The sequence below is a fragment of the Podarcis bocagei genome (assembly GCF_964188305.1).
Source record: "Podarcis bocagei genome assembly, chromosome: 4".
NCBI lineage: Eukaryota > Metazoa > Chordata > Lepidosauria > Squamata > Lacertidae > Podarcis > Podarcis bocagei.
Window position 1 is genome coordinate 13,354,147 of NC_138128.1, and position 11,831 is coordinate 13,365,977.

The 11,831-nt window shown below is 47.9% G+C and overlaps 1 long non-coding RNA gene across 1 annotated transcript; it reads left to right on the plus strand.

Moving 5' to 3' along the window:
• On the plus strand, positions 1 to 11,556 carry LOC308585200. The gene is made up of 4 exons (XR_014007143.1): positions 1 to 2,486; positions 4,870 to 5,055; positions 6,734 to 6,836; positions 11,337 to 11,556. It is a non-coding gene; the product is annotated as an uncharacterized lncRNA (long non-coding RNA).
• Positions 11,557 to 11,831: the final 275 nt, after the last annotated feature.

The following is an 11,831-nucleotide window of genomic DNA, read 5'->3' on the forward strand; positions in this document are numbered from 1 at the left end:
TTTTCCAGCCTCAGGAGGAGTGTGGGGAGGGTTTGTACGACACACCTGCACACTGCAGCCGACACACTAATGTGTCACAACACACAGTTTGGAAAGCTCTGGTCTAAGGTATAGAATAATGACTGGAGATTAATTAACACAGTTTTTTTGTTTTGTTTTGTTTTTCTTCTGCTGGTAAATCTTCAGAAATCTCATCAAAGCTCTTACTGTAACCAGCCAGTAAACACCTTCTTTAAGGGGGATAATTTTGCCCCAGAGATGTTAAGAGGGTGATAAATTTTTTTTCCAGTGGCAGATGTTGGCACTGATACTACCTTGTGTGAGTAAGCTCAAAAATAAGCGCAACGGTAATTTATATTCAGTGGGAATCTGGTAACATGAATGGAAGTGGCACAGCCTGGCCTCATTTCCCCTACAGTCTTCAGGCGGCAGTTTCATGGCCCTGCATACGCTAATGCAGGAATAAATGCTTGCCACATTATTGTTGTAACACACAAACGCCGAGTACTTCAGCATTAACATCTGACAAGCCAGCTGTCATCTTTCCAAAAATACTTGCTGTCTAACAACTATAACACTCACTGCCGCCGCTCCCACTGCTGTTTAGAAACCAGGGGAAGGAATTCTGCTCTGGGGCATTTTGACAGGGTGATAGCTGTTGGAGTGACAGATTTTTGTTTGGTTTTTTTGTTTTGCTCAGATGTTTTAAAGGCCCGTACTCATGTTTCTGAAGGAGAAGTGCTAAACGATTCACTGTGCGTTCGGCGCTCCGCATTCCGGTTCGAAGGGCTTCCTCCTCAGCCATATCTAGGAGGCAGCTGGTGAGCTAACCTGGGCGAAAGGAGAAGAGGGGCAAAAGAGTTGGTACCTTGAGAAAGCAGCTGCTTCTGCCTGCCCCCTTGAGGACTCTGCACATGATGTTTGTCATGCAGGGGGTGCAAGCTGCATCCCCCCCCCTGCAGCCAAAGAGGAAGGGCTATGGCTCAGTGATAGAGCATCTGCTTTGCATGTAGAAGGTCCTGTCTTGGATTACCAGCATCTCCAGATCGGAAAAGGCTTTTGTCTGAAACCATGGTGACCCACTGCCTGCCATTGCCAACAATACTGGGCTAGATGGCCCAATGGGCAGCTTCTTATGTTTCCATGCAGTGCCAAGGAACAGGGACAAAGAGCCTGCAGACGATGAAAAGGCAAACTTGCATGGATGTAAGAAACACAAGAATTGCCCAAATTCCAAAGGGTCATCTACTCTGGCGCTCTGATCAACAGTGGTCCAGTAATGTGCTAAAGAGGCTATTTCCTAGATCAAGCTCTGCCCATCTAGTGTAGTCCACTCTGACTAGCTGCAGCTCTCCAGGGCAGTGGCGGAGCATTCCCCGTATGCAACAGGGTGTATGCACTGCATTGAGGGGGTGCTCTGTGCTGTGGGGGTGGGGTGAGCTGCCGGGGTGACCCCCACTCACTGGAGCTAAGCAGCTCCGCACTGTGCCATCTGCCTGGCAGCACAGTTGGGAGCCCGTCTAGCCGACGCCACCCTGCTTTGAAGGGTGCACCAACAGTGCCCTGAGAGCCCAGTGCCGCTCTTTGAGACTCACAAAAACACTGCGGGGCTGGCAGGGCACGTGCCTGTTGTGTCCTTCTCAAGCCTCCCTCCAGCTGGAAGGCTGGTACAAAGGACACTAGAGGGCAGGGGTAAAATGGCAGTGGGTTCGCAGGGCACCGTGAGCTGTTGCGTCCTTCTCACGGCGCCCTCCAGCTGTTAATAGTCATAATAATTTTATTATTTATACACCACCCATCTGCCTGGGTTTCTCCAGCCAATCTGGGCAGCTGTGAGGAATGTGGCCCCACCCAAAAAAGACCTGTGCCTGCAGCAATGGCCCCCCAGCCCCCCTCCCATGCTACGCCTCTGCTCCAGGATCTTTGGCACATATCTCTCCCACCCCTGGCTATCTCATTCTTCTTTCTTTCAACTGGAAATGTCAGGGATACCAAGCCTGGGAATTTCTGCATGCAAAGTGTGGAAATAAGAAGGGGGAGTGAGACCAGAAAAAACCATCAAAGCAGAAGGTAGGAAGCATCTTATAACTGGGCAAAGTCAAATGCAAACAAGCATGTTTAACATGGGCATCTCTAGGCTGAATTCAGCAAAATGTTACAGTATATGTTTTTCCCCCCTCTTGGTGTCACTGTAGGGTAGAATTTAGACATCTAGGCAACGTGCCTTTCAAAGCTGAACAGAAATGCTCATATGCACAAACACCTCTTAGGGTTCAGTTCTGTCGCAAAAGTGTGCTGTCACACTCTTCGGTGTTGTGCCAGCATTGCTACACGTATGCTGAAGGACATTCTACTAAAGCCCACTATTTCCAGATGAAGCAGAACAGCATCGTCCGGAGCTGTGACAAGACAGAAAGGGCAGTGGAAATGTCTTGGTGGATGAGAAAGTGCAGGGCAAGACGACTCACCCACGTGCTTCCCTCCAGGTATATTGCTCAGCCCAGACAAATCAGCACCATGGCTACATCCTTCTTATCTGATTTTCCGCAGTGACCTTTAAGAATGAGATTGTGATGGACAGCGACCCTAGCAGAGCAGTGGAGACCCAACACAGTCAAATTACAATCTCCCTGTGTTGCATCATAAACATGGGGTGGGTGGGTGTCTCTGTTCAACTGAGTTTTACTCAGAGTACACCTAACCCTAACCCTGACTTAAGGAGCAATTCTAAATATGGGAAAGTGGCTTAAATTAAGCCGGCATAGAGTATAAAGGTAAAGGGACCCCTGACCATTAGGTCCAGTCGTGGCCGACTCTGGGGTTGCGCCGCTCATCTCGCTTTATTGGCCGAGGGAGCCGGCGTACAGTCATGTGGCCAGCACGACTAAGCCGCTTCTAGTGGACCAGAGCAGTGCATGGAAACACCGTTTACCTCCCCACCGGAGTGGTACCTATTTATCTACTTGCACTTTGATATGCTTTCGAACTGCTAGGTTGGCAGGAGCTGGGACTGAGCAACAGGAGCTCACCCCATCATGGGGATTTGAACTGCCAACCTTCTGATCGGCAAGTCCTAGGCTCTGTGGTTTAACCCACAGCACCACCCGCGTCCCTGGCATAGAGTATACCACATCCAATTAGAAGCTGGGCTACTGCCAGCTGAACTGGACTAAGCATGGCATATTGGCTTAAGCCTACGTGACTTGGGAACACAACATAGAATCATAAAATTGTAGTTGGAATGATCCCAAGGGTCATCTAGTCCAATCCTCTGCAATGCAGGAATCTCAACCAAACTTTCTTACTGTCAGAAAGTTCTTTCTGGTGTTTAGTCAGAATCTCCTTTCTTGTAACTTGAAGGCATTAGTTCAGATCCTACCCTCCGTGGCAGAAGAAAACAAGCTTGCTCTGTCTTCCATGTGGCAGCCCATGAGATATTTGAAGATGGCTATCCTATCTCCTCTCAGTCTCCTTTTTCCCCAAGCTAAAAATGCCCAGCTCCTTCAACCAGCTCTCATAAGGTTTGGTTTCCAGACCCTTGATAATCTTGGTTGCCCTCCTCTGCACACATTCCAGTTTGTCAACAACCTTCTTAAATTATGGCAACCAGAACTGGACACAGTATTCCAGGTGTGGTCTGAACAAGGCAGAATAGGGTAGAACTACGACTTCCCTATATCTGGACATTATACTTCTGTTGATGCAGCTAGCATAAATTAAACTAGCAAAAAGGGTGGTGTAACTCAAACTCTATTGAAAGGCTTGTTTTCCCCCCAACAGCCTTACACAGCCTAGCTCCTGAATGGAGTTTCAGTCTGGAGTACTTTGTCCCTGGTTACCTGAAAACAACTTAAGGGACGCAGGTGGCGCTGTGGGTAAAAGCCTCAGCGCCTAGGGCTTGCCGATCGAAAGGTCGGCGGTTCGAATCCCTGCGGCGGGGTGCGCTCCCGTCGTTCGGTCCCAGCGCCTGCCAACCTAGCTGTTCGAAAGCACCCCCGGGTGCAAGTAGATAAATAGGGACCGCTTACAAGCGGGAAGGTAAACGGCGTTTCCGTGTGCGGCTCTGGTTCGCTAGAGCAGCGATGTCACGCTGGCCACGTGACCCGGAAGTGTCTTCGGACAGCGCTGGCCCCCGGCCTCTTGAGTGAGATGGGCGCACAACCCTAGAGTCTGGCAAGACTGGCCCGTGCGGGCAGGGGTACCTTTACCTTTAACTCAAACTCTATTGAGAGGCTTGTTTTCCCTCCAACAGCCTTACACAGCCTAGCTCCTGAATGGAGATTCAGTCTGGAGTACTTTGTCCCTGGTTACCTGAAAACAACTTCTTGTGTTTAGGATTATACCCTAATTTAGGTCCATTAATTACAATGGTCTTGAAAATTCCTCAGCAACATCCCCACCCGAATCTTTCCTCCTCGTGTTATTCAGGGGAGCCTTGATCTCTAATATTTTCTGGGTGCCTTCCTGGCATGACACATAATAGAATCCAGTAAGTTCTTTTCAGTTGCACTTCTCATAGATGCTTGGAACCATATTTCATTGAAAGGAAAATCTGTGATCCTTATGTAACCTTTCAATTAGAGCCGTAGCAACATTTGGAAAGAAGAATAGCTTTTCAACTTCTGGAGGGCAGTCTAAATAAATTGCCGCTTGTCAAAGAATCTGGTTGCATGTGGTGATTTTCTGACATTCAGATGCTTTTTTGTGTGTGCATTTATGGGAGGAAATTGGAATGCAGGCAGAGTCGTCCTGCTGGAATTTTAAATAGTCTCGGAGAGTTAGTATTCTTCCTCACTTGGCATTTTCTTCTGATTTCGGCACAAGAAACAGCAGGCAGCTCTCATTGTATTGCCCCTCTCTTCCTCTCAGATGATTTGTCAGCCTTAGAGGTCATTTGAAGATTTCTACCTGGTGGATTTTGCTAAGGAGGTTTCATTCTTGAAAAGACAACGTGTATTCTTGGGATGGTTTATAGCCTGACAGTTGGCAGATTCTTTCAAAGGGACAGAGAGAGAGACTGAGAAAAAGGAGTATTGAAACAGATTTTGGGCACAGGTAACTAACCCCTCTTTCCCCTCCTTCTGTCGTTTCCTGGAGGGGCAACATTTTTTGGGCTCAAATGTTTACTTGATTTTACAAAAACAACAAGCACTGAGGTGCCCCAATTAATGAGATTATTATTATTTTAAGATTTAAAAGCTGGATTTTGCTAGTCTATTCACAGGCAGTGTAGTGGGGCAAGGAGGGGGCATTCAGTTGCTGTGGTGGCTGACTGATTTTAACAACAACACAACATCATCATCATCAACAACAACAACAACAACAATGCAGTGTTGCTCTGATGGGACTTCGGCCAGCAATATTTTTCAATAGCTATATTACTCATTTAAAAATTAAAAAAACGAGAGAGAGAGACTCTTGAATAAATAGCCCCCTCATGGGAAAACAAAGCCACATGGGGCAATTATTCAGAGGGAGGATGTTCAAAGGGAAGTTAATGTGCCAATCCCTCACTTGGGATGATCAGGAAGCGACAAAATGGCTGAACTGGCAAGCATTTAACTTTTATTTGACGTTGGCCAGGGATCTTTGCTGAACGAGGCTTAACTTGTGAGTAGGCATTCTAGAAAGGTCTCAGCCATGGGGAAGGACAGTACAGTGGTACCTCGGGTTAAGTACTTAATTCGTTCTGGAGGTCCGTTCTTAACCTGAAACTGTTCTTAACCTGAAGCGTCACTTTAGCTAATGGGGCCTCCTGCTGCCGCCGCGCTGCCGGAGCCCGATTTCTGTTCTTATCCTGAAGCAAAGTTCTTAACCTGAAGCACTAGTTCTGGTTAGCGCAGTCTGTAACCTGAAGCGTATGTAACCTGAAGCATATGTAACCCGAGGTACCACTGTACTTGTTTACATGGCACTATATTAAATGATGTGTGGAACCCCTGTTTTAATGCAGTGGTTGGCTATCTGAGGGGAAACAATCAGTCTATCCAGATGTTCCTTTTCCTCGCTCAGTTAAAATTACATGAGGGAGAGCATGGTGACAGCTCTGGCATCATCTTCCCCTTGCTTACAACAGTCTGTGATTTGAAGGCCAAACCTCCTGCACTCAGGGAAGCTTTTCTGAGTTTAGGACCCTGCATAACCAGGAGTAGACAACATGTTGTCATTCAGATGTTGATGGACTCCAACTCCCATTAACCTCATCCAGCTTGGCCAATGGTCAGGGATACTGGGAGTTACAGCTGGAGGCACCGTGTTGGCTGTTGCTGCTCTCAATCACACAGGGAGTTGGGCAGGTCCAGGAGACTCATCCCTGGAAAACTCTGCCCTTCAGCTCAAAGGGAAAGTGATGGTTGGAGAGGGTAGGGCTTGCCAGAACCACCTTTCCCCTCCCAATCTCTCCATGACTTTATCAGATGAGGAATGCCTGATTTAGTGCCTCAGCAGCACTAAAAGACCCAGTGTGGGATCAAATCTAGTTACAGAGATTTCAGTCTTTCTGAATTCCTTGGTCTCTGGAGAGAAGCTATAGAAGGAGACCAGGATGGTGCTGCTCTGTCTAAAGCTTGATTTACCGCTGCTCAAGCTGTTTGAGATCCTTGAATAAAGACTACTGTGGAATGACAAAGTGCCCATCTAATTTCTGTGCGTCGAAGCTTCATCTCTAAATCTGTGAAACGCCTGGTAAGCAAAATCATACAGGAAGCACTGGGATATTTCTTTGCTTTTTCAGATATGATTATCAGATGGTTTCCATGCCAGCATTTTCTCCTTTTTTATGACATCGCAATCAGGCCTGAAAGCGAACGAAAGGGGCATCATCAATCAAAAATATGGTGGGACTGATACATTTTTTTTTTTGTTGCCTTCCCACCCCATCCCACTCCCCTCCCCCCAGTTGCAGCATCACTAGGTGAAACAAGCCTGCAAATATCGCACAGAGGTTGTCAGGCTTCCTGACATGCCCAGGTAGGGAAACCTCCCATGGAGCAATTCATCACATTTTTAATCCTTTTAACGCCAATGGAGACATGCCAAACCCACTTCCAAGCTGATCTGCATTGCCACTTTCAGGGCTTATAGGTCATCTTGGGGGAAATGGTACATGGTTGTCAAAGAACCAATTCAGTGAAATTTATTGAGCTTCCCCTATCTCACGCTCTCTATAATACCCACCCACAAAGGCCATGCTTCCCATTATTATCCTGGTATCAAGAGATTAGGGCATCAAACAAAAGCCCTAGGGCAGGGGTGCCCAAACTTTTTTCAAGGAGGGCCAGATTTGATGAAGTGAAGGGCCGTGAGGGCCAACCAAAGTTGTGGTGCTTTTTTAGGATTGAAATTGTTGAGCTTTTTTTTTTTTTAGGGTTGAAGTTGTTGAGGGGTTTTGTGAGGATTTTACCCCATAAACTGCCGAAGGGGCCGGATTAGGCCCCCAAAATGGACTTTGGACATGTCTGTGGTAGAGCCTTTAGCCAACAAGGTGTGCTAAAGGTGGGAAAGGAGATTGCAGAGGAGCTGAACGGATTATTTGCATCTGTCTTCAGAGCAGAAGACTCGCAAGTAACATAAAAGTAATAAGGTGAAACAGGAGAGATGCGAGCCGGGAAGGGCGACAGAAGGGCCCGGCCGGGCGGCGACTCACCTCGCAGGCGGTGCGCCATCCCTTTGGCCCAGGCGAGGCGGCAGCGGCTGCTCAGCAACCTCCTTGCCCGTCTCCTCGTGAGGGAAACGCGGCGTCAGCGTCGGGGCGCCTCCGGCGGAGCAAGGCTGCTGGCCTGCCTTCCCCTCCACCTTCCTCCTTTTCGCCGCGCCGCCTGCACCTCCGCTGCCTCCCGCTCTCGGCGGGCCCTCCCGGGCATCGGGCTCCGAGGGCAAAGGCACCCCTCCTCAGCCCCACTCCACCATGCCCATCTGCAGCACGGCCCCCGCCGCCACGCTCCCGCCAGCCGCCCTGGCCGCTTCGCCCGCCTCCTCCTCGGAGGAGGAGGAGAAGGAGAAGAAGTGACGGCGACGACTCCGCCGCCGCTGCCCCAGCTCCATATGCTCCAGGCCCCCGGGAGGGCAAAGTCCCGCTATGGCCCCCCGACCCTGGACGAAGGCCGCCGCCGCCTCAGAAATTTTCTCTCAGGCCGGCCGAGTAACGGCGCGGGAAGGGAGCGGCTTCGCTTTCTCCACCGTCCGCCTTCCAGCCCCCCAGCCCCGCCCACAGCGCGCCGCCTCGCAGGGGGAAGCGGGCTGGCAGCTACACGGGCCACATGACAAGGTCTGGCGGGCCGGATTCGGCCCGCGGGCCTTGTGTTTGACACCCGTGCCCTAGGGGGATACATTAAACCCCATTTCCAGAACCTCGCAGGAAATTTGCGACCCATAATAATCATTGAGGAAAAAATTACTGAATCTTAAAAGTAAGAGGAATACATTTTCCACTTCACTGAAATAGATAGGTAGCCGTGTTAGTCTGCCATAGTCAAAATAAAAAAAATTCCTTCCAGTAGCACCTTAAAGACCAACTAAGTTAGTTCTTGGTATGAGCTTTCGTGTGCATGCAGTGTATCTGAAGAAGTGTGCATGCACACAAAAGCTCATACCAAGAACTAACTTAGTTGGTCTTTAAGGTGCTACTGGAAGGAATTTTTTTATTTTCACTGAAATAGTTATTTTGACCAGTCAGCTGCACACTGCGCTGTTGCGCATCATAGGCTTGTTACCTGTTCAGGTATGTAGTGCGGCATTGCCATGTGGGGAGGAGGGGCTATGCTGAGAGTGGCAGAGCACATCATTTGCATTCAGAAAGCCATATTTCAGTCTCCAGCATCTCTAGTGAGCAAGATTATGCTTCCAGAAGAAATATTTGCCTCAGAAGATGCCCTTGTTGGCTCAGATAGGGACAAGCAGGGCTTTTCTTCAGCCGGAACTCACCAGAACTCAGTTCCTCTCAGGTGGCAGCCATTGCCATTCTAAGAGAATGAGGAAGGAGTTCATTGTAAGCTTTGGCACCCCTTTTTCTAGAAAAATAGGACTGAGGACTACCTTAGTTTGGTTGTCTATGCATTTCCTGTAAGATGATTCTGGGGTGCTTGACTATGGGTTGGCTTGGGGTCATTTGCATTCAGCACCATCAAACGCATACCTGAGCACACAAGCAATGGCATTTGGGATGATTTATTTTATGATGAGGGGTGTGTGTGTTTACTGGCAAGGGGAACTGTCTTTCAACACGACAGACCAAAGCTACGTGCAGCATATGGGATGACTGCATTAACCAGCTCATTTTGCTAATCGAGCTGGTGACTTTGACAGGATCACGGCAGATTTAACAGCCTGGTATGATGTGCTAACGAAGTCCCCAAACCCCAAACTCCCTCTTATAAGGTATACCAAACTGTTCGACATGATTGTCATAAACGGTTGTTTACCTTTTCCCAATGTCAGAATCAAGGTGATAGTTTAGACACACAAATGACTCACAGGGGCTTCTGTTTAAACAATTATGTTGACAATTAAGTGTACATAAGAACAATGGTCTCATCGCACCGAAGCTGAAAGAATATCCTTCTCCTGCATGGTTACAAAGACAGCTTTAACACAAGTTTTATTCAGCTCATGTTTTCAGCTCTAGAGAATCCGTCTTGAATGCCACAAGATGGTGGATGGGTTTGATAACTCTTCCATTATTATTTGCTTCTGCCGTGGATGGCCAATAGGATCTGGTCCCTGAGGAGCGATATGATACATACAGCCATATCAGGGGGAAAAACAACACCATGATCTAAAAACTTGATATATCCAGGAACACCCGACTAAGCTTGGAACTTTCCTGAAGCATAAATTTTGGCTGAGCAAACCAAAGGAATAACACTCAGATAGAGCTCACTAGTTCACAGTCCAGTTTGAGGGCATGGGACAGAGGACAGGGGGCAAACCCCTAAGCTCAGGGAGCCGAATGCAGCTCCCCACTCCTCACCTCTCACTAAGCCAAACCTCTCTCTCTGCTCCTAGGACGCTCTCCTAGAGTGCCTTTGCTTGGTTCTAATGACCTAATTTTCACATCACATTAAACCATAGTTTAAAACAAACTATAGTTTGTTTTGTGAACAAGGGAGGGGAGGAAGCATCTGGAAGTGATATGCCATCCCTTCCTGGGTAACTGTATAGAGGAAATGATGGTGGCCCTTTGTACCTATTGGGACAGAAATATTTTTTTTTTACTATATAATGTTCCTGGTGGCCTTACAGGTACATGACACCCAGTTCAAGGGCAGGGGAAGGGGCCTTACACTTCGCAGGACTTGGTTTTCAATAGTTTCCAGCAAGTGCCACACTTTCAAGTTGCTGCTGCAAGCTGCTAGAAATGATTTAGAAGAAAGAAAAGAGAACCTGGGAATAAGCCCTTAGATTACCTTGGTAAAGGTAAAGGTCCAGTCGTGGACGACTCTGGGGTTGCGGCGCTCATCTCGCTTTATTGGCCGAGGAAGCCGGCGTACAGCTTCTGGGTCATGTGGCCGGCATGACTAAGCCGCTTCTGGCGAACCAGAGCAGTGCATGGAAACGCCGTTTACCTTCCCGCTGGAGCTGTACCTATTTATCTACTTGCACTCTGACGTGCTTTCAAACTGCTAGGTTGGCAGGAGCAGGGACTGAGCAATGGGAGCTCACCCCGTCGTGGGGATTCGAACCGCCGACCTTCTGATCGGCAAGTCCTAGGCTTTGTGGTTTAACCCACAGTGCCACCCATGTCCCAACAGGGCCACCCGCGTCCCACTTACCTTGGAAAGTGCTTCCAAAACTATTTCAATCTGTTGAAAGTGCAGCAGTTTTAAATGTTTTCAAAATGAATTTCTCTTAATGCAAATCTGCATAGACCTGGGAAGGAACAAGCTTGGCGGTCTACTCATGGGCAAGGGACATGGGTTGGAGGAAGATGGTTTCGTCTATCACTACCTAAGATGTTATTGGAATCCAGCTGTAATCCTGCCCTATCCAACATGGCCAATGGTCAGGAATAATAGAATCATAGAGTTGTAGAGTTGGATGGAACCCAACTCGAGTGTTCATGGAAGATAAGCATCACCCTCTGAGCATCTCCAATGAAAGAGAGTCCATCACCCTCTGAGGGAGACCATTCCACTGTCAAATAGCTCTTACCATCATAAACAAGCTTGCTCCCTCTTCTGTATAACAGCCCTGTAAATATTTGAAGCTGGGTGTTCTATCTCCTTTCAGTCTACTGACGTCCACTGAGGTATAGATTGGCTACCTCTGTCCTAGAATAACAGTCTTTCCTGTTTTGGTAGATTCCTCCCAATGGCTTCTATATTTCTTTGATTTTCTAGTTGTCTGCTGCAGTCGTAACTCGTAGTTCAAGCTGACCTTCTTTCTGCCTGGGCACATAAACAAGGGAGACGGAGCCATGTCCTCAACACTGAAGGGATTTCTTTAGTGTTCAAACTCATGTTTGCATACAGGAGTCACAAGTTTGTTGTCTATTGTTTGTTTGTGCATCTTAAGCATCTTTAAGCTTGAGCTTTTGGGCAAATAGACTGCTATGTTCCATACAAACCTGCCGTGCTCATTAACTATTTAGCTAATAATAAATGTTTCATGGTGTTGAAGTCAATGCCGCTTAGCATTACTTCGCAAGACAGCTGCTGAGCCTTGTGTTTTGTCAATCCCACCTCTCGACCTCTGACTCATCTTCCACCTCGAGCTCGAAAAGGAAAAAGAAGAAATGCCAGTTCCAAACCACTAAAAATGAAAGGCGTCCCCTGACATGAAATTCCATAAATAAAGCACCCAGAATTCTTTGGAAAGCCATATACTATGCATAA